The 21501-nt window shown below is 34.9% G+C and overlaps 1 protein-coding gene across 42 annotated transcripts in view; it reads left to right on the top strand.

The window, feature by feature from the left end:
- PTPRD (protein tyrosine phosphatase receptor type D) overlaps positions 1-21501 on the top strand; it is a 2297676-nt gene that overhangs the window by 838795 nt on the left and 1437380 nt on the right. For all 42 annotated transcript variants that reach the window (XM_078062238.1, XM_078062257.1, XM_078062277.1 and 39 more), the window contains one exon: positions 10157-10198. The gene's annotated coding sequence lies outside the window, so the exon portion shown is untranslated. The remainder of the gene's footprint in view (positions 1-10156; positions 10199-21501) is intronic.

Here is a 21501-nt window from a genome sequence, read left to right as displayed (position 1 = left end):
TCTGCACATGGTCTTTCCTCTGAGGGTCTCTGTGCCCTAATCTATTCTTATAAGGACACCACTCGCAATGGATTAGGGCCCACCCTAATGGACTCATTTTAATCTAATTACCTTTTTAAAGACATTCTTTCCAAATATCATCACATTCAGAGTTAATGAAGGCTAGGGTTTTTTTCTTTCTTTCTTCTTTCTTTCTTTCTTCTATCTTTCTTTTTCTTTCTTTCTTTCTTTCTTTCTTTCTTTCTTTCTTTCTTTCTTTCTTTCTTTCTTTCTTTCTTTCTTTCTTTTTTCTTTCTTTCTTTCTTTCTTTCTTTCTTTCTTTCTTTCTTTCTTTCTTTCTTTCTTTTTTAAAATTGTTTATTTATGAGAGAGAGTTTGAGAGAGAGAGAGTGTGAGCACAACTGTGGGGAGCAGTGCAGGGACAGAATCTCAAATAGACTCCCCACTGAGCGTGGAGCAGGATGCAGGGCTCAAAATCATGACCCATGAAATCATGACCTGAGCCGAAACCAAGAGTCAGATGCTTAATAGACTGAGCCATCCAGGCACCCCTAGGATTTCAACATAAGAATTTTGAGGACACACAATTCAGCCCATAATACCAATATATTAAAATTTCTGGTTTCCCCTTATAAAATATTATGCACAGTATACTATTGTTGATGGTAATCCCTTTATTCACTAATTATTATGGCAGCATTACCATCTTTTATGAGAAAAAAAATATATTACACACTGGGATCATTCTGAATTTGAATGATGTCCACAAGCACACCTGGTTTGCTAACAAGTAGATACAAAGAAATTAGATTTAGTAATAACTGTATTTTATCTCTTAAGTTCAGTTTGCATACCATATATAGCATCTTTCATTGAAATATAACATATCTATATTGGAAATGTTCCTGAAATTGGATCATACATCAGTAAGGACATAAAAGTTTTAAGATAGGTTGAAAAGATAAGTCATTTTAACTACTTGCTATATATCTGGAAATTATATAAACTATATAAACAAATTGATTGGATACTAATAAATAGTTAATAAAGGGAGAAATAACAGAAACTCAACCAATTCTAAAATATTCATATTGGGCATAAGGGGCATTAATCATTGTGCTGATGATTTACTTTGGAGTAAAATAGTGATTCTGCTTTAGTGAAGTGGTATTGACGTAAATCTTCTTTTGAAGAACACCTCTTAGTGTGCTTAAAATGTAAGAAAAATGTGTAGGTCTGCAGCATTGCATTACTATGCTCATATGACCATTTCTAAGTTTCCTCTAAATATGGACCTTTTTTTTTTTTGGTTTTGACATTTTGAAAATTTTATTTATTTTCATTATAAGTGTACTCTTTAATCCCCATCATCTATTTCACCCATTCCGTCCCGCCCCATTCACCTCCCACTGGTAACCACCAGTTTGTTCTCTATAGTTGAGTCTGTTTCTTGGTTTATCTCTCTCTTTTTACTTTGCTCATTTATTTTATTTCTTAAATTCCATATATGAGTCAATTCCTATGGTATTTGTCTTATCTGACTGACTTATTTTGCTTAGCATTATACTCTCTAGCTCTACCCATGTTGTTGCAAATGGCAAGATTTCATTTTGTATGGCTGAATAATATTGCATTCCACTTCTTTATATATATACACACCACTTCTTCCTTATCCATTCATCTATTGATGGACACTTGGGCTGCTTCCATAGTTTGGCTATTGTAAATAATGCTGCAATAAACATAGGAGTGCATGTATCTCTTTAACTTAGTATTTTTATATTCTTTGGTAAATAACCAGTAATGTGATTACTGGGTGGTAGAGTAGTTCTATTTTTAATTTTTTTTGTGGAACCTTCATACTGTTTTCCAGAGTGGCTTCACTAGTTTGCATTTCCACCAACACTGCAAGAGGGTTCCATTTTTTTTTTTTTTAAAGGATTTTATTTATTTATTTGACAGAGAGAGACACAGCGAGAGAGGGAACACAAGCAGGGGGAGAGGGGAGGGAGAAGCAGGCTTCCTGCTGAGCAGGGAGCCCGATGTGGGACTCGATCCCAGGACCCTGGGATCATGACCTGAGCCGAAGGCAGACGCTTAACGACTGAGCCACCCAGGTGCTCGAGGGTTCCATTTTCTGCACATCCTCTCCAACACCTGTTGTTTTTGTGTTGCTAATTTTAGCCATTCTGACAGGTGTGAGGTGATAGCTCATTGTAGTTTTTTTAAATTTTTATTGTTATGTTAATCCCCATATATTACATCATTAGTTTTTGATGCAGTGTTCCATGATTCATTGTTTGTGTATAACACCCAGTGCTCCATGCAGAACGTGCCCTCTTTAATACCCATCACCAGGCTAACCCATCCTCCCACCTCCTTCCCCTCTAGAACCCTCAGTTTGTTTTTCAGAGTCTATCGTCTCTCATGGTTCATCTCCCCCTCCGATTTCCCCCCCTTCATTCTTCCCCTCCTGCTATCTTCTTCTTCTTTTTTTTTTTTTGCTTAACATATATTGCATTATCTGTTTCAGAGGTACAGATCTGTGATTCAACAGTCTTGCACAATTCACAGCGCTCACCATAGCACATACCCTCCCCAGGGTCTATCACCCAGCCACCCCATCCCTCACACCCCCCACCCTCCAGCAACCTTCAGTTTGTTTCCTGAGATTAAGAATTCCTCATTTCAGTGAGATCATATGATACACGTCTTTCTCTGATTGACTTATTTTGCTCACCATAATACCCTCCAGTTCGATCCACGTCATTGCAAATGGCAAGATCTCATTCCTTTTGATGGCTGCATAATATTCCATTGTATATATATACCACACCTTCTTTAACCATTCATCTGTCGATGGACATCTTGGCTCTTTCCACAGTTTTGATTTGCATTTCCTTGATGATGTGTGATGTTGAGCATCTTTCCATGTGTTTATTGGTCATCTGGATGTCTTCTTTGGGGAAATATCTGTTCATGTCTTCTCCCTATTTTAATAAGATTATTTGTTTTTGGGGTGTTGTATCAGTTTTTTTTTTTTTTTTAAGATTTTATTTATTTATTTGACAGAGAGAGACACACAGCAAGAGAGGGAACACAAGCAGGGGCAGTGGGAGAGGGAGAAGCAAGTTTCCCGTGGAGCAGACAGCCTGATGCAGGGCTCAATCCCAGGACCCTGGGATCATGACCTGAGCTGAAGGCAGATGCTTAACGACTAAGCCACCTAGGCGCCCCGTTGTATCAGTTTTTTTTACATATTTTGGATACTAACTCCTTATCAGATATGTCATTTGCAAATATCTTCTCCCCTTCAGTAGGTTGCTTTCTTTTTTTTTTCCCTCTTTTTAAAGATTTTATTTATTTGAGAGAGAGAGTGAGAGAGAGAGAGAGAGCACAAGAGGGGGGAGCGAGAGAGGGAGAAGCAGACTCCCTGCTGAGCAGGGAACCTGATGCGGGACTCGATCCCGGGACTCCAGGATCATGACCTGAGCCGAAGGCAGTTGCTTAACCAACTGAGCCACCCAGGCGCCCTCAGTAGGTTGCTTTTGAGTTTTATTGGTTGTTTCCTTTGCTGTGCAGAAACCTCTTATTTTGATGTAGTCCCAATAGTTTATTTTTCCTTTCACTTCCCTTGCCTTAGGAGACATATCTAGAAAGATGTTGTTAATAGCCTATGTCAGAGAAATTATTGCCTGTGCTCTCTTCAAGGATGTTCACAGCTTCAGGTCTCACATTTAGTCTTTAGTCCATTTTGAATTTATTTTTGTGTATAGTGAAAGAAAGTGGTCCAGTTTCATTCTTTTGCATGTAGCTGTCCAGTTTCCCCAACACCATTTGTTAAAAAGACTGTTTTTGTCCTATTGTATATTCATTCCTTCTTTCTCTAAGATCAATTGACCATATAAGCATGGGTTTATTTCTGGGTTTTCTATTCTTTCTATTCTTCTATTCTATTCTATTCTATTCTATTCTATTCTAATTATTATTCTTATTTTTCTATTCTATTCTATTAATCCATGTATCTGTTTTTATGCCAATACCATACTGCTTTCATTACTAATGCTTTGTAATATAACTTGAAGTCTGGAATTGTGATACTTCCAATTTTGTTTTTCTTTTTCAAGATTGCTTTGGCTATTCAAGGCCTTTTGTGGTTCTATACAAATTTTAGGATTATTTCTTTTAGTTCTGTGAAAAATACTGTTGGTATTTTGAGAGGGATTGCATTAAATCTGTAGATTGTTTTGGGTAGAATAGACATTTTAACAATATTTGTTCTCTGAATGTCTTTCCATTTCTTTGTGTCATCTTCTTTCATTAGTGTTTTATAGTTGTCAGAGTACAGGTCTTTCATCTCTTTGGTTAAGTTTGTTCCCAGGTATGTTATTATGCTGGGTGCAATTACAAATGGGATTGCTTTGTTGATTTCTCTTTCCACTGCTTCATTATTAGTGTATAGAAATGCAACAGATTTCTGTACCTTGATTTCATATCCTGCGACCTTATTGAATTCATTTATCAGTTCTAGAAAGGGTTTTTGTTTTTGTTTTGTTTTTTTGGTTTTTTTTTTTGGTGGAGTCCTTAGGGTTTTCTACATACACTATCATGTCATTTGTAAATCATGGAAGTTTTTACTTCTTTACCAGTTTGGATGCCTTTTATTCCTTTTTCTTGTCCGATTGCTGTCGCAAAGACTTCCCATACTATGTTGAATAAACGTGTAGGGAGTAAACATCCTTGTCTGTTCCTGGCCTTGGGGGAAAAGCTCTCAGTTTTTCACTGTTGCACATGCCGTTCGTTGGCTGTGGGTTTTTCACATAAGGCATTTATTATGTTGAGATATGTTCCTTCTAGACCTACTTTGCAGAGTTTGTTTTTTTTAATCATGAATGAATATTGTACTTTGTCAAATGTTTTTTCTGCAATTATTGAAATGATCATACAGTTTTTACCCTTTCTCTTCTTGATGTGATGTATCACGTTGATTGTTTTGCAAATATTGACTGTTCTGATATCATGGGAAAAAATCCCACTTGATTATGGTGTATGATATTGTTAATGTATTGTTGGATTTAGTTTGCTAATATTCTGCTGAGGATTTTTGCACTATATTCATGAGATACTAGCCTGTAATCCTCTTTTTTTGGTGGTGTTTTTATCTGGTTTTGGTATTGGAGTGATACTGGCCTTATAGAATGAATTTGAAAATTTCCTTCCTGTTTTATTTTTTGGAATAGTTTGAAAAGAATAGGTATTAACTTTTCTTTAAATGTTTGGTAGAATTGCCTGTGAAGCTGTCTGGTCCTGGACTTTTGTTTTTTGGGAGTTTTTGATTACTGATTCAATTCTATTGCTGATAATTCATTGGTTCAAATTTTCTATTCTTCGTGCTTTAGTTTTGGTAGGTTATATGTTTCTAGAAATTTATCAATTTCTTCTGAATTGTCCAATTTTTGGCATATTGTTTTGTATAATATTCTATTATAATTGTTTGTATTTCTGTAGTGTTGGTTGTTATTTCTTATCTTTCATTAGTGCTTTTGTTTATTTGGGTCCTCTTTCTCTCTCTCTCTCTTTTGTTTTTTTTGTTGATGAGTCTGGCTAGAGGTTTATCAATTTTATTGATCTTTCCAAAGAACCAGCTCCTGTTTCATTGATCTATTCTACTCATTTTTGTTTTGTTTTGTTGCTGTTGTTGTTGTTTAATTCCTATAGCATTTATTTCTGCTCTAATCTTTATTATTTCCTTCCTTTTGCTGGGTTGGATTTTGTTTGTTCTTCTTTTTCTAGGTCCTTTAGGTGTAAGGTTAGGTTGTGTATTTAAGATTTGTCTTGCTTCGGGATGCCTGGGTGGCTCAGTCAGTTAAGTGGCTGCCTTCAGCTCAGGTCATGATCCTGGGGTCCTGGGATCGAGCCCCACGTTTGGTTCCCTGCTCACGGAGAGCCTGCTTTTCCCTCTCCCTCTGCCTGCCACTCTGCCTACTTGTGCTCTCTCTTTATCTCTCTGTCAAATAAATAAATAAAATCTTAATAAAAAAAAAAAAAAGATTTGTCTTGCTTCTTGAAATAAGTCTGTATTACTATAATCTTCCCTGGTAGAACTGCTTTTGCTATATCCAAAAGGTTTTTGACCATTGTGTTTTCATTTTCATTTTTTTCCATGTAATTTTTTATTTCTTCTTTGATTTCTTGGTTGAGTCATTTATAGTTTAGTAGCATGTTATGTAATCTTCCATGTATTTGTGGTCTTACAGATTTTTTTTCTTTTGGTTGGTTTCTAGTTTCATAGTGTTTGGTCAGAAAAGATGCGTAGTATGACTTTGATCTTTTTGAGACTTGTTTGGGGGCCTAATATCTGATCTGTTCTGGGGATTGTCCCATATGCACTTGAAAAAAATGTGTACTCTGCTGTTTTAGGGTGTAATCTTCTGAATATGTCTGTTAAACCCATCTGAATGGACCTTTCTTTTGAATCACAATAATAGCAACATAAAACTCCCCTATCCCTTCCTTCCTTGTTTCCTTAATATGTTGCTTTTAGCTGTAGAAATTCATCTGTAATTGATGAAATGATTTAAGGATTTCCCCCCACCCCCAGATTTTTGGCCTTTTCATGAAACTGAAACATGACATGTTTTTTAGGTTGTGAATCCCACTAAATTAATATCAAAGAGACATTATACTTTACAGGTTAAATACTCTGAGCAACATGATACTAATGAAGTATTCTCAAATGAGCAAAATGAGAACAGTGTGAAGTTACATATTACTTTATATTAAATAGTAATAATTATCCAGTTTCAAACATTAGTTTTAATTCATGTCGCCGTGTATATTGCATCTTTATGTTAATATTCAATAGAAATATATCTTAGTTTTGCTTAAAGTAGTTGTTATTTTGGTGTAAAGTAAAAGTAAAATAAAAATATTAAACCACCTTATTTTCCTTAAGAATGATTTTGGTTAACGATTGAATTATGCTGAATTATCAAATTTCTAATAATGATAAGGTAAATAACCTCTCTCTTAAACTAAATTATTTCAAATGGAATAATGTCTGAATGTTTGAAATTAGTGTTTTTGTAAAAGAATGAAATCAAATAATTCACTAAGATATTTTCTGATGTTGAAAAACATTTGAGAAGAGGAGTGGGAATACCATTATGTATAGGTTTCAGATTGGTGATGACAAGTATCAGATCAATCTGGATTTTATACATGGCTATATTAAGTGCTAGATCAGCAATGTTTAAATAGATTATTGCAACTAAAATATCCTCTGTCAAGAACCTTGATCAAGGTTAGTTCTCTTTTTCCTGGAAGATTCGCTCTATGTAAATGATATGATCTCATGATTTGGGAGAGCTCGTGAAGCACTGAGGTAGGAGGAGGTTCCACCTCTGCTAAGACAGTGTTTCTCAACCTCTGCACATGATTGACATTTTGGGCTGCATGAATCCTTTTTGTGGGGGGCTGTCCTGTGAGTTATTGGATGTTTAGCAGCATCCATGGCCTCTCCCCACTAGATGCTAGTAGCATCTAGTAGCATCCCACCCCCAGCTGTGACAACCAAAAATGGCTCCAGAAGTTGTTATATGTCCCTGGTCATAGGGATGGGAGGAGGAAATTAGCCTGGGTAGAAAAACCCCAAGTTAAAACAGTAAAATGATGTGGATAGGTCACCACCTCTCCTTCAGTTCCACCACCAGATCTATAAAAATAGCTTCTGATCAAAACATACTTTACCAAATATACTGTCTACCTTTCAGGTTTGGCATTTAGTACTTCCCTTATTAAAACTATGGTTGTTCTTTTCTTCTTCACTTTGCTATTATGTTCATTTTCTCTTATCAAGTCTTTTATTCCCCCTTCTAATTCTACCCTATACTCAGTTAAACCAATCTTTAAAAATTGTGTTCCCTCCCTTTCCTCCTGCAACTTATTCCTATATATAGGAATGCATGTTCTGATCAGAAAAATCATAGCAAACAAATTTAATCCAATTTTTTAAAGCCCTGACTATTCCTAATGGCCAGAGACATGGAGATTTTAGTACCTGAAGATTGTCTGCTTTGTGAGTCCAACTCTGACTTTGTTGAAACCATGTTTCTCTGTGATAAATTTATTATAGCCTGGCAGTAATGCTGTATTTCCAGTTTTGTACTTTCTCTTCACCACATACTTCTGCTCCCATGGATATTAGATAATTGGATTTTTGCTTGACCTCTGGAAAACTTTAAGTACCTCCCTGTCATTTAAGAAGATTTTCTGTTCCTCTAGTCATGCCAGACCACAAGTAAAACACAGAACATAGAATTACAACTGTTAATTAACCATTTAAAATGCCTCATTGAAAAAAATGCCACTTTTTACTTTGGTTTCTTTTATGATTCTTTCATGAATAAAGTTTGCCATCCATAGTTACGTTTCTCAGTTATTTCTTGTAATTATAATTGTGCAAATATAATTATATTAAAATGTAAGAAATACAAATGGAGATTTTCACACTTGAGAGATGATTAGTAGACTAGAAATATCAATTGACATATTTTTAAATATCGAAATTATTTAATATTTTTTGAAGAATTTTTACTTTCAAATGTTTTTTAGCTTTTAATAGTGAACATTTATTGGCTACTTACTATGTCCTAGGAAGGGTTTCTAAGCAATTTATTTGTATTAACTCATTTAATCTTTACAATAACTTCAATACAGGTAAAAAAATTGAGGCTCAGAGAGGGTTATGTAAATTGTCTAAAGTCCAGTGTAGCTAATAATCCAGGGACCAAGTTTCAAATACAAGAAATGTGAGATTCTAGGTTTGGCCGTAGAATGGAGACGATGGCTTAAATTTGTGTGTGTGTGTGTGTGTGTGTGTGTGTGTGTCTGCACATGCATGCATCATGCATGTGTGCCTGAATTTGTGCACATGTCTACTGTGCTTGAATAATGGCTAAGGGAACATTTTGAGTGACCCAAAGACTTGGTTCCCTTACATTATCCAAGGACTCCTGAGACATAACAGTGAGAATCCCTTAATTATAATTGATAGTTTGGATTCGGTTTACTTGATTATCCACTCAGGTGCCTTCTAGAGCTAAAATTCTTTGGGTCTGTGAACTTTAAATATGAAAGAAAAACATACTTTTATTTTTAGTTTATGGATGCTAACTATTTATTTTTATTTTTTAAATTTATTCATGGTAAAACTTTTATTCCAGCATACTGGTAGAAATCACAAAGGAAGTTTATTTCTTCTGATTTCTTCTCCCATATCTGGAAATTTCAAACAGACAGAATGCCAAAAAAATATGAACAAAATGAGTGGTTCTTTGATTTTACATTTAATTGAAGTTCTTGTAAACAACACTGTCACATTTGCAATGAGAGTTCTTAGATTTAGATCTGTGCTTTTATGTGGGTTGGGTGTCCACATATTTGGAAATGTGACACTGTGTCTAATAGAATAATAAAATAGAAGGAAATGATGGAAATATTGGTCTTAAAGCAGCAAAACATGATTCTGTTTCCTCCTATGATTTTTAAAGTGCTCAAGTTCATTTGAACATATTTAAATCTATTACCTGCACATGCATTCTAGTTTCACTGCCTGAAAATTTGAAACATTATTACTGTGAAATGATTCTCTTAACTTTAACTGATTTCCATTGCTATTTTTTGATGAACAAATATTATAGGACTTTTGTTATCATAAAACCTGTTTAACCTGCTTCCTCATCTTCTTATTTGGAATATAATAATTCACTTAGCATTTTTGAAAAGTGTTGTCTGAGTTTTTGCCTGAAATTGGCTTTTGTGTATCAGGAACTTAATCTGCCTTTATGTTTCTTTCTAGGAAAAAAACTGTTTATTTTAAGATATAAAAAAATAGAGTTCCTTTAGAGATTCATATTGAGAAGTATATCAGAATATTTATACCTTGTCCTTTTTTTCTTAATGAACTAAAGCAAAAAAAATAAAAAGATAAACACAGAATATTTTTTGAAGTTAATGGGCAGATACTAATATTGAGCAATGGTTGAGGTTTTGAAACCATGGTTTTTTTTTAATTGTATGTATTGGTATTTCTCAATCTGTTTTTTATACTAAGTATATACAATTAATGAGAATATATATATATTTTTTACAATAGGTTCCTGTCCTGAGACCACAGCAGGATGTGCCTTGGACAAAGGTATATTTAAAATATATTTCCAATATTCTCCATAAAGTATAAAAATACAAATGTTATAATAGTAAAAATATTATAAAAATTATATTAGTATAATGTGCTTATATAAATAGAAGTATAGTACATGTTCATGTATATGATAAACACTCTTTCATCTGATAAAACATGATACTAGTGAGAAAACGTTAGAATCAAAAATCTGATCACTAAATACATATCATTTCCTGATCACAGAAACCCTTAATTCATACAATGTATATTCAAAGAACTGTTATCACTAATGCCCTTGACAGTAAAACAATGGAACTATTCTATGTTTGATGGAAGTTGTTTAACACAGTCTTTAATGACTCTGGTGATTAAATTATTCAAGGTAGGATATAAGCAAGTTAACTATCAGTTAAGAACTACCTAGGAATATCTAAGTTTTGGGGGACCAGATAGTGAAATTAGCTTAAAATTGCAAGACAATTTCAGAAGAAGATGCAAACAGCAAAATAAATAGAGCTCAGTAAGAAGTATATAAATGTACTACGGGAAAGATAAGGGTGAGAGCACAAGGCCATTACAGGATGTCTTTGATTTCAAAATGGAATGCTATTTAAAATAAAATGTGGACAAAGAACATTATAAATATCATGAATCGTAATAACCTTGAATCCTGAGAGGGAGCTGAAAAGAAAAGGTATACATTGAATAAAAAGTATATAGTGGGAACTCCAGGAGTAAAGACAAAAGGAACTAAGATTCTTAGGTACTGTAAGGGAGAAAGATGAAAGAAAGAATGGGAAATGGATCCCACATACAGAAGCTATGAAAATCAGTCCTTCTCTATGGAGGAGGTAGCAAGAAAAAATTGCTTAAAGTAGCACATAAGGAATGTGAGTTCTGGGGTAAGGTACTGAAAGTAGGTTTGTCATTTCTTGGGAGGTATTTAAATAATGAATGGTTTTACAAATGTTTGCTTACAGTTTCTCTAAAACTTCTCTAGATCATTTACCCTATTTTGAGTCTTTCCACCATACAATGAAATCGGTGAGGCAGTCCTTTTATTTTTCTGTGTGATAAAGTAATCTCATATTTAAAGGAAAGTTGAAAGTTGGTTTGTGGTTATAAAAATGTGGATATATATATATGATATCATTAGTAATAATTGATAACCTATTTTATGCAAACATAATACTTGGGGAAATACACTTATATACTAATATTTATATTTTAAATTTGGCTCAAAACATACTGTATGTGTTCTGCCATGTTACTTCCCTATGAAAAAATAAACTTCTATAAGCATATCCATATACATATATGAATAATTGAGATTTAAAAATTGAAACATACTTCTGTTTTTTTTTTTTTTCTTTTTGGAGTATGACTCTTGACTCTATTTTTCATATATTTTTTTTTATCTTAGTCACTTTCAGTCTCCATTCAGAGACTGCTGTGACTTTAGAATATCCATGTAAAATATGCCAGCCAATGTGCTCTGCCAGACACAGAATGAATGGCTCCAGGCACAAATCTCTGTTGTGTCAAGGCTTTGGCATGACATTTGTCAGGGAACTAAATCAAACACAGCACAATGCAAATAATCATGGTTTCTCATAGATATGCAGCCTCAACTTCAAGCCTGCTGTTAGTCACTACTACTCTTGCCCCTGATATTCTAGGGAACATTTCTGGTAATAAACTGAAAACTATGGTATTTCCTGGTGCTTTCATAGTGCAAAGAAATGGGAAGATGGTGGCTTTGAAATTGAACCTTCTTATCTTTGAAGTGTGGCCCTGCCACTTACCACTGTGAAATCCTGGGCAGGCTATTTCAAATATAAAATTAATTTACTAATACTTATCACAGGGATTGCATGGGTATTAAAATGATACAATTGTCCTAAAACACCTCTTTTACCTGTTATATAATTAAATGCTATTTTTACTTCTTCCTATTTTTATAATGGTTTGGATTTTGTGTTAGCCTTCTTAATCATCTCAATCATATTGTGAATGCAAGAGGAATGACTCTAATATGCATTTTTAAGTTTCAGGATGTGTAAGCATGTGCAATAATATTTGTCTCCATCTTTGGGTAGACACTCTTTCTGGTGAAGGAAGAGTTGTTGCTCATTTCTTGATCTTTTTTTATATTTGCTTCCTTTTTTAAGAGTTGCATGTGATACAAAGGGCCTTCATGTTGCATAAGAGTGTCTGAGTCTCCATTTAATTTTAGGCTTTGTTAGGGTGCTCAAAGATGGAAAAACACATTGTAAAATGTAGATGGCTTAGCAAAACTATACCTCCATAGCATACTCACACTATCTTAGTTTAGTTCAGTAGCTCAGTTCAACTTCCTTAATGAGAAGTTATTATGTGTTCTATGCACTGTGCTAGGTGCTAAAAAGGCGAAGAAGAAAGAGATGTGTCTCTGCCTGATAAAGGCATTACAATCTTAGAAAAGAAAAGACATGTAAACACATCATTTATTTAATTAATTAATTTTAAAAAATATTTTTATTTATTTGAGAGAGAGTGTGTGTGAGCCAAGGGGAGGGGCAGATGGAGAGGGAGAAGCAGACTCCCCTCTGAGCAGGAAGACCAACGACACAGGGCTCTATCCCAGGACCCTGAGATCAGATGCTTAATAGACTGCCAAAGGCAGATGCTTAACAGATTGCTCCACTCAGGCACCCCCCACATCATTGAAAGGGGAACCTCTTAACACTGTTGGTGGGAATGCAAGCTGGTACAGCCACTCTGGAAAACAGTATGGAGTTTCCTCAAGACATAGAGCTACCCTATGACCCAGCAATTGCACTACTAGGTATTTACTCCAAAGATACAGATGTAGTGAAAAGGGGCACATGCACCCCAATGTTCACAGCAGCAATGCTCACAATAGCCAAACTGTGGAAGGAGCCGAGATGTCTTTCACCAGATGAATGGATAAAGATGTGATTCTTATATACAATGGAATATTACTCAGCCATCAGAAAGGATGATTACCTACCATTTACATCAACATGGATGGATGTTGATCATCAACTGAAGGGTATTATGCTAAGTGAAATAAGTCAATGGAGAGAAAGGCAATTATCATTGGTTTCACTCATATGTGGAATATTAGAAATAGCACAGAGGATCATAGGGGAAGGGAAGGAAAACTGAATGGGAAGAAATCAGAGAGGGAGACAAACCACGAGAGACTCTTGACTCTGGGAAACAAACTGAGGGTTTTGGAAGGGAGGTGGGTGGGGGGATGGGTAACTGGTGATGGGCATTAAGTAGGGCATGTGATGTGATGAGCACTGGGTGTGCTATGCAACTAATGAGTCACTGAACACTACATCAAAAACTAATGATGTACTATATGTTGGCAAGTTGAACATAATAAAAAAAAATGATGTAGTAACAGTACAAAGGAGAAATGCCAATGAGGTGTAATTTAGAAAAGTCATTTCAATCAATCTGGCTTCCTGGAGGAGTGGACACTTCAAGTATCTTGAAAGGTGCTGGTGAACTGGTCAAGTATCAGTCAAATACAGCAACAGGAGGGTGGAAAGCGGTCAAGAATAGGACTAAAACAGTGATAATAGTAATAAAGGTTTAGACTTGAAATTGGGAAGTGAAATCCTCCCACTTAGATCTTGAAGCTATATATTTAAGATATATTTAGGAGGTTGTTTTTATAGGACTAAGATTTATCATAGCAATATTTATAACATGGCAATAGGAAACAAATTAACTATTAAATAGTAGGGAAACAGAAATAAATATAATATTTAGGAGAAGATATTTTACAGTTTCTAAAATTTATAATTTAGAAGATTATTTAAGGAGAATGTGTTCTTAAAAAGTAAGACAAATTGTAAAATATTATTATATTACCATACCTCTTTTATACATGTATTTATATAAAAGGACAGATTATTCAAATAATTATATATATAATGTCCTTTTGTTGGGGCAAAGGTTTCAAGAAGAACACATAGATGACTGTGAAGAAACCCATTCAGCATCATTAATTGTGATTATCTCTATGTCGTATACCTAGCTATATGTGTGATTTTTGCTTTCATTTTGAAACTTTGAAATGTACCTTACATTTTATATGACAAACATGATGAACACACTCTAATGTGGCTCCCATGAGTCCTGCCTCCTGATGTTCAGACCTTGACTGTGGACAGAACCTTTGACTTGCTTCTAACCAACAGCATGTGAAGAAGATGATAGCATCTCAGTCCTTTATGTTACACTGATAGGTGTGTACAATTCTGATAGGTGTGTAACAATAGCTCATTGTAGTTTTAATTTTCATTTTTCTAATGACTAATGATTTTGAATATATTTTCTTGTGCTTATGTGGCATCTGTATATCTTCATTGATGAAATGTCTGTTCCTGTAGTTTGTCTATTTTATAACTGGATTGTTTTCAAACTGTTGAGTTTTGAGAGCTCTTGCAAATAATGTATTTAATGTATATACATATTGGCTGATGGAGAAGGTGAAGAGATATTGGCTGGAAGTCCAGACAGGTAAGCAGTCAGGAAACAGTTGTCATATTAGTTGGAAGCCCCAGGGGGAAAGAAATAAAAATTATAAAGCTGTGATAGTCAATATGACGTAGGAGCACATCTTAGAGGACAATAACTTCAAGCCCGTGTATTTCCCTGAAGCACAGAATGGTCCCTTACCCTCAAAAATTTTATTGTATGTTAATAAATAAATGTTCTTCCATCCCTGGATTTGAAATTTTATATGTTTTCTCATTTATCATAGACCTTTTATACTACCAGTATTTGAGTAGTTTCAAACAAATATAAAATTTTCCAGTGAAAAACTAAATTTAAGTTTTGGTGTGTGGCAAAGACACAGGGAGAGAAGAAAGGCTTGATTTGGTCAAGCTAAGATCTGCAACTCAGATTATCTACAGAAATAAGGTAGATATTTTGTAAAGAGTTCTTTCTCTAGATACTGTAAGAAAGTTCAGTTCAGAAGGGAAATCTGTTATCTGAGATGTATGGTGATACATCCATAGCAGTCCAGTAAAGCAGGGTAGGTTGGGAGTTTATCATGAGCAAATGTACACCACCAGGTGGGAGAAGAAGAAAAGGAAGCAATATCTGAAAGTCTAGGAAGACTAGAGCATGTTGGTCAATTGAGGGCATCCAGTGACAAAGTAACCATTCATCATTCAAGAGAGACATTAACTATTTGAAGATATATACCTCATTTGCTGATAATTGTAGTGGACTGGGTTTATACTCAAAATTGAAAATTAATATGGTTCTGGTATAAACCAAACATAAGTCCACTCAACTGAACAGGGACCAAGAGGCTTCCAGAGTGTACGAGCTTTAACCCTTTATTTGCTGGGTTGGGGGGGGGGCTTCTGGAGGAGAGGCCAAGACTGCAAGGGCAGTGGGAAAGAGGGAGCTTAAGTCAGTGCCTGTTTACCAGTTGTGGTAAATTCTTTATTATTTTAATAACCAGTTCAGCCAGTACCAGAACAGACTGGTCAAATATAGCCTTGACTATATGCCTATTAGTAGAGGGTTTCAGAGCAGGCTAAGAATACAATGACTAAAGAAAAGGAGCAAGGAACCTGCTTGCTCAAAGATAAAAACTGATAGAAGGATTACTTTTGAAAATTACTGTACTATGGAGATCATCAAAATTGACTTCATGGAAGAGTCTGAAATACTGAAGATATAAAACATAATTTTTTTTTTCTTTAAACACTATCTGCCCTGCTCTGGCAAACCTACTTCCTACTGGGTAGTGTGCTTGCTACCTTCATCACATTTGGGGATCTCATAGCTTTTCAGCCACTTTTTGCTGTGACAATATCTTATATTTCTTGTTAAGAATTCTGATTATTTTAATGTTTCAGCCTCATATTTAATTCATAGATTCTTGCCTTGCCTGGGTGCAGCTTAGATTTGATGTTCTAGTTTTTCTGAATATGTTTGGGGTAGTAGGTGATGGGGATGAGTGGGAGTGAAGGAATAGGAGGGTGGTACCGTATGCCCCAATTCCTCGCATTTCTTCCTCCTTTTCTTTTATTTGTTTGGGTTGGAATAGAGGAAGTAGAAGGAACACAGAATTCTCATGTGTAACTGTCCTCAGGCAAGTGGCTATCCACTCTCCCTTGGTTGTCACTGCTGCTTTATCTTTGGCCTTGAGTGCTATCTACAAATCCAGAGCCCACTTCCTCCACAAATGTGCTTTTGGTGTACTTCAGAACACCTTGTAAGGGCCACTCCCATGTAGTTGCCTAGTGTGCCAGGCCTGGCTGAGATTCATTCTCTTTCTACGTCTCCTTACCTCTCATCCAGCTCCAATATATGGCCACATCACAGACTTCACATATGGAAAGATAGGTGATTCCCTGTTGCTCTTGATGACATAAGAATTGCCTTAAGCTAAAAGTAAGCGTTAATTAAAACACACAGAAGTCAATTGAACAGAAGAGAGCCTACACTGAATGATGTCTTTTTTTTTTTTTTTTAATAGGGAAAGGAATGGTGGTATTTTCTTTTGTAGGAAAAATTAAGTCTGGTGTGGGAGACTGTGAAATAGACATAAATGTGTGTGTGTGTGTGTGTGTGTGTGTGTGTGTGTGTGGTGTGTGTGTAAAAAATTATTTTTTAATTTTTTCCATTTTGCTCTTGAGAGGAGAGCTGAGTAGTTCAAATACAGCCTAAACCCATTAGGCTGTCCTTGCAATGCACCCAACCAGGATTATTTGGGAACTTTTCCCAGCAGTGCTAGAGGTTCACCAGCAGAAATGGCAATGGGGATTATCCAGTGTAAACCTTACCAAGTTGATAATCATTATAACTCAAAGAGATCAGCGATTGTAGGGTGCTATTAAGAACATCCAGGAAATGGTTTTCCATGTGCTCCAGACTGTGTGAGGAGAGAAGTGAAGCCAAAATAATGATGACAAGCTTGCAGAAAACAGGAGAGTCAGAATTCTTGGCTATGAAAATTCTGCAAGGTAGAAAGATCCATGTTTATTTGGGGAAACTGAGTCATAAAGCTCATAAGTAAATATGTGACATGTAAAATTCATTTGCACTGATTCCAAATACCACATTCTTTATATGAGGTTATAATAGCTAATATAGAAAATTGGAATAGAAGAATTGGGTTATAAGCTGGGTTTGATTAAAGAAGAAATAATTATTTTATAAAAAATCCTTGTTCTCAATTTCTAACTGCTTTAGAAATTGTTTTGTTTTTTCTACTGAGAAAGATAACTGAACAAAGAAAACCTCACAAGATTTATAAAAAATGTCTTCCTTTTTTCAAATTCAGAAAGTTAATCTTCTCAGTTGTTTTTGAAAGACTTATTTAAGCCCAGAAGCTGCTCTGCTAAAAATTGCAGAATGTCAAATCTACACTCCCCTATACATTTTGTGTTTTATCATAAAATTTAAATAGTTATATGTGCACATAGCAGAGCTATCATTTGCATGAAACTTAACTAAAAAGTAAATACTCAATGTTTCAAATAGAATATAAAAGGTGTAATTGCTTAGTTCCTTTGCACTTTTACTCTTTCTATTATGAACAAGTGCTAAGGAAATGATCACAAGGGGAATTCCAGGCAACTGTTCTGTCTTTATTATATTGCCTGAATTCCTGTGAAGTTTTGCTGATACACTAAGTAGATCATCCAAGTGGTGAAAATAATTCTGTAATAAACATTATTTTCAGAGCTTTGAAGAAAACGGTTATTCCATAAACGTGTTTTATGAAACACGTCCTTGTAGAAACACTCCAGGTAAAATGGGTTCCAGGAAAAAAGTAATTTGAGAAACACTACTTACGACACCCCTATATACCAAATTGTCCTATGGGAGATTTAACATGTTTATCAGCACAAGACACTGAATATTTCTGCAGCAAAAACTATTAATTTTGTTTCATCTAGCAAAACTTGAACTTAATATAACCATGTGGGAAGCAGTATTTTGTATTAGTCCAGAGTGTGGTCTCTGGGGTCAAACTGGGTTTAATTCCATGCTCCATTTTTTTTTTTAATCGAGAAAAAATTTACATAATATAAAACTAACCATGTAAGGTGACTCTTTAAGTGTTATTTAGTACATTAACAATACATCCACAACTTCCATCTAGTTCCAAAACATTTTTATCACTCCAGAAGGAACCCTGTACTCATTAAGTAGTTGCTCCCCATTCCTCCATCCCCCACCTGCTCCACTCTGACAAATTGTGGGAACATCTATCTACTTACACTCCTTGAGATTCCGTTTTTTTTCAGTATAAAGACAGGAATGGCTTTCACCTTACATGGTAGGTGTAAGGATTCAGTAAAATAATCCATACAGTGCACTTAGAATACTGTAAGTATTAAATACATGTTTGATAAAATGTTCAACTTATTCGGTCCTCTTTAGCATCCATGGAGTAATTGTTTGAGAAAGTACTTTTTTAAAAAAAATGTTGATAAAGTCTATAGAACAGGAAAAGACCTCTAAGAAGCTTTACACCAAGGATTCCTTAGGTGCTGATGAATCTCATATGATACTCTGGTGCTCCAGAAAACTGAGAATTAGCACCCACGTTTATCTCTGTGTTTCCATATAATGTTTATAGCTAAAGTGGTTTAGAGGTAGAAGTTAGAGCAGAGAAGTGTTGAGGGAGGGACAGAAGTCCCCAGGAATTAAGACATGAATGAAGGAGATGAAACAGCTGACACCAGCAATAACCTAAGTCTAATTATTTTCCAGTTCATTCCATAGGTATTCATGATTATGAGATATTTTTAAAAGTGCCATTGATGTGGAAAAGCAACATGTAAAAATATAAAATTATGCATAAGCATATGTTTATATTTATGTAAATACATGCAAAATTAATTTTATATAAATGGAATCATAGTCTACAATGGGTGTACAGCTCTAGAAGAATTTTCACTGAAATGAGAGCAGTAATTGCCATGCTGTATCAGAAATTCAGGTGTTTTTCATTTGCCTCTGTAATCTTTTCCATAATTTGAAATTTTCTACATGACTATATGCTATCTTACTAACAGAAACAAAGCAAAAACGCTATAACCATTTAATAATAGATACACATTACAACCAAACCTTGTTTGATATTTTTACCCGACTTGTCTTGATAATTGCTGGAAGACAAACCCTTAAGTGTCAAAATGATTCTGAGCCTGAAGCAGGTTCACTGGGTTCCAGGTGGAGACAGAAGAAAGAATAAAGGAGTTTGTGGAGCCTTCTTTTCCCCCATCAGTACGAATTACTCTTGAACCCTGGTAATATACAGCAAACTGGAGCTGTCAATTTCTTCTTCCTCTCTTTCTAGTTCAGTCTGTCCAAATTAAAAAACAAAACAAAACAACAACAACAACAAAAAAAACCCTTTCCCCTCAAAAACATGATATACCATTGATTTATAATTCCTTTACAAATTCTACAAAATATAATACACTCAGTGATTTTAAAGGAAGAGAAGAGTTTATCTACACAGACAAGTTTTATTTTCTGTTCCTGATCTTCAGTCTGTACTTTCTTCATTTGCCTCCTGAATCAAAGGGTGTAAGCTCCTGTAGTGGTTCTCAAACTTGAGTGTCTTCATAGGAATCATCTGAGAGCTTATTTAAAATGCAGATTCTTAGACCCCACCCAAGAGTTGCTTATTCTTGAAAATGAGGTCTGGGAATCTCCAGGTTACAATAGTCAAGATGATACTGAGGCATGTGATTCATGGATTATACTTTGAGAAACATTGGAAGCTCAATGGCTAAGCTGCTTGCAAAACTGTGATTTAAAAAAATCATTTCTTCCAGTCATTTATCTTCTAAAAGCATCGGTAGTTCTTTTTAGCTCCTCTCCTTGAAAATGTGTTTGGTTCAGGTAGAACATGACAGCTTATCTATCATAATAATCACATGGACCATCCCCAAATGCCAATGCAGAAATGATGGAACAATTACTTTTCATTTCATTTCTTTATAGAATAAATATAATCCAATTGCTTATGACAAGTGAAAGAATCAAATCTTCAATTACATTTTGTTATTAGATTGATGTGATTTCACCAAAATAGTCTTGTTTGCAATAAATCATTTAGTACATAGTTTGCAATTGCAATATAATATTTAATTTATATAATATATTTATAGTTTAGGATTTTTCTTTAAACTGTCTCAGATGTGCTAACACATTTTCCCCTAAACATCTCTGAGAAGCAGATAGGAACTGCTGTTATTTATCACCAATTGCAGAGAGATTGAATCACTGAGTTATTAAGTAACTTGAAGAGGGTCACAGAGTCAGTGACTAAGTCAGAACAAACACTTCATCTCCTAACTCTTTGATCTGTAATTTTCTCAACAAAACTTGTTGTGTATATCTCTACCTGTAAGAGTTTACAAGTCATTCAATTTCCTCAGAGATTCTTCATTATGGACATATGAGAATTTGTACCCTCTAGAAGGTTGAAACCTAGAAGTGGAAAATCATATTAAAGACAAGTCCTTACTTTTCAAACTTTTTAAAAAATCCTTTGAGTGTCCTTGCCACTATTCCTATTTCACAGAGTACTTCATTCACTCATTCATTCATTCACTCATTCAGTCAAGGAGCTGATATTTACTGAGCATATGTAATATGTCTAACACACTGCAAATAAACAGGACATTATCCTTGTTCTGAGTTTGTGCAGTCTGATAAAGAAACAGACACACAGATGGGTATTAAAGAGGGCGTGTACTGAATGGAGCACTGGGTGTTATACGCAAACAATGAATCATGGAACACTACATCAAAAACTAATGATGTAATGTATGGTGATTAACGTAACATAATAAAATAAAATATATATATAAAAAGAAACAGACACATATACAAGTGGTATGATCTGACAGTTGCTTTCTTGGAGCTAGGTATTATGTGCAAAGTGGCTTAGGGTAAGAATCCCTGAGTCCTTTTCTTCTCAGAAATTAGGAAATTTGAACTAAGATTTGAAGGAAGGGCAAGAATTTACATGGATTCAAAGTGAGGATAAGGGCATGGTCAGGGGGAAAACAGAGGGAAACTTTAAACATAATGTAGTCATATCCTATCTAAGATGTAAGTGCAGATTTCTAGATTCAAAATTCAGAGGGTAAATAAATACATTTATAATTTTTGGGCATTTGCACCACATTGGAATCCTCATTTTTGGAACCTGGCATCTTCCAAGGAGAACAATGTGGATCATACTCAGAAAAATGACCTTTAACACCTTGAGCTTTCCCCATTAAAACCATTATCTCTCT

The sequence above is a fragment of the Halichoerus grypus genome, chromosome 14 (assembly GCF_964656455.1).
Source record: "Halichoerus grypus chromosome 14, mHalGry1.hap1.1, whole genome shotgun sequence".
Taxonomy (NCBI): domain Eukaryota; kingdom Metazoa; phylum Chordata; class Mammalia; order Carnivora; family Phocidae; genus Halichoerus; species Halichoerus grypus.
This window is presented reverse-complemented; position numbering and strand designations above follow the sequence as displayed.